The sequence below is a fragment of the Haplochromis burtoni genome, unplaced genomic scaffold (assembly GCF_018398535.1).
Source record: "Haplochromis burtoni strain Fernald_Lab_line unplaced genomic scaffold, NCSU_Asbu1 Contig_110, whole genome shotgun sequence".
NCBI lineage: Eukaryota > Metazoa > Chordata > Actinopteri > Cichliformes > Cichlidae > Haplochromis > Haplochromis burtoni.
The window spans coordinates 685,949-688,567 of NW_024582471.1; positions in this window are offsets into that span (position 1 = coordinate 685,949).

Below are 2,619 nucleotides of genomic sequence, written 5' to 3' on the forward strand. Positions count from 1 at the left end.
AACAAACCACAACAAAGCTCATTCGAATCAAGCAACAGGCCACCGTTTTTCTTTTGCATACAATAACACCCATCATGCAACTGTGCACACGTTACTATTTTCACCTACTGGAACATTAAAAAAACGAGGGAGCACGATATTTATGTTAACGCTGAACACAAAGGTTTTGCGGCCGCCTGTGCTGACGCCGAAATGTCACATCAGAGTCTCAGAGTTCCCGAGAGTAACACTGAAGTCTCCTAAACCGTTTCACTCAGCAACGCTGGTGCACAATGTTATACCATTCAAAGCTGAAAGCATGACACATATAATCTCCCTCAAAATACTTGGTTTCACCTGTGATCGCCATGACAACATAGCACAAAATGTCTATGCAACGTTGTGGTGCTGCAATAACATGCTCTCAGCGTGCGTGTAGATAATGGAGATTATGTTTAATAGGAGACGATGAATCTAAATACAAAGCTGAACAGCTGGTGAGGATGCGTGACCACCACATATTATAATTTATGTACACAGTTTGCCTCCTTTCATTGCCAGAGTAACGCTAATACCTACCAAAGGTGCTGACGTGAATTATGGCTTTGAATGCATCAGAAAGTAAGTATATGGGTTTTTTTTTTAAAGTTCAATACAACATTGAGAATATTCAAGGTCGATGTGAGTTTGTCAGATTGTATGACTGTCTTTGAATGTACATCACTGAGATTATTGGTGTCTTTTAACCTAGTCTCCATACTTTCTACCTGTCTACCTGAGATTAGCAAGTGATTTCTTTCTCTTTTTTCACAATTTCAGTGCATATGTTGACTTAAACATGTAAGCAATACAAAAGGAAGGAGATTTCTTGTATAGACAAAAGTGGGTATAAATATTGGCAGGGAAAATGGCGAGCTTTAAAGAAGACAGCTGACACAAAAACACATCAAGATAAAATCAAGTTAAAAATAAATCCAAAACACAACCAAAGGAGCAAAAACTAAAGGGAACAGAAAAAAAACAGGTAAGAATCACAGGAGAGAAATGAAGTCAGGGACCACAGAAAAGAACGAGGGAGAGGCTGTGGTTGCATTTGAATGGTCACTTTTGCTTCTGAAAGTTCCTGAGTGTAGTGGCCCAAAAACATCTAAATGCCATTTATAAAAAGAGCTGATCCAATTCTCTAAATACCAACCAAAGGCTGTCCAGTGCTTTTTTGTTAGCTATTTTAGCATACGATCCACTGGACCTACTTTTGTTTACATGACTCATGTAAACAAATGATCAGTGTGACCAATTAGGAATGCCCATTATCATGTAAACTGGCTGCGTGTTTTCCATCTTGTGCCAAAACTTGCTGATATGCTGATACAGTTATCTGTGTGTTCACAGGACTCTATGCAGTGCTGTGAAAAATTAAGTACAGCCTCACTGCTTCAATAGGAATTAGAAGGGTAAGAGCAGCCAGGCATCGCTAGCAAGTGTGATCACCTTTATTAAAGCAGCAGTTTTGGCAATTTGTTTTTCTTGAGGATTCAGGTGAGGTCAGACAGTGCAATGCTTAAGGAAAAAACAAAAACAAGAGCTACATCTCACGTTGATAGGTTAAATGTACAATTTACAAGTGCAATCAGAAAAAGACTTTTAAAGAAAAACCCTCTTCTCTCTAAAATGAACATGACAGCACAGCTTAGGTTTACAAAGTTGCATCTAAACAAACCATAAAACTCGTGGAACAATGTCTTTGGATAGATGAGACCAACGTGGAGATGTTTGACTATGATGTGCAGCACCATGTTTGGAGAAAGCCAAACACAGCATAACAACTAGAAGAGTAATGTTTTAGGCTTCTTCTGCAACCATTGCAGTCACTGAGATAAACCATGGAGCAAAGTAAAGCTAACTTGATAATATATTTATTATAACGTGTAAATGAACAAAGAAAATGTCTGAAATTGTTACCATTTGTTCCAGGAGAGTGTTTCGTACACACAAATGATTTGTTTGTGTTCCAGACCTCGACCTGATTGAAACGCTTATATATGAGGTATTGGAACCGAGGAACAACAAAGGTGAGGAAAAGACAAAGTAAAAGCAACGGGAAAGAACCCATTAACAAAAAGACGGGAAATTGAATAAACCAAGAGAAAGAGAAGCAAAGACAGACAGATAAGAACACACATGTAAGAAAACACAGATGAACCCTAAGTAGCATTAACAAAATCCTGCAAAGTGTTTTGCTTGTGCTGTTCACAACTGTCACCCTATTGCACAACATTTTTTATACGAAAAGCATGAAAAATGCCAACAAAAAGTGATGCCACAATGTCCATATTTGCGCCCCCCCCCTGCTTTCTGTCCAAATAGACAGTTGGTGTCTAGTGGACATCCCAGATAACCCTCGCGTGCATGCATCCCTTCTCATCAGTCTGTGGCATCCTTCAGTTTCTACAAGGCTTTGTCAGCATTAACCGTTACAGTTGTTTCCCAGCCATCGCTTCAATTCGCCCATGGTCTCTGGTCACCGCGCCGCTGCCAATTTCATCATTATTTGTCCCCACCCCACCCCGACCCCCCACCTACATTGAATACACCTCCTGCTGCATGAGATGGATTTAATCATGGTCATCATCAGCCTCA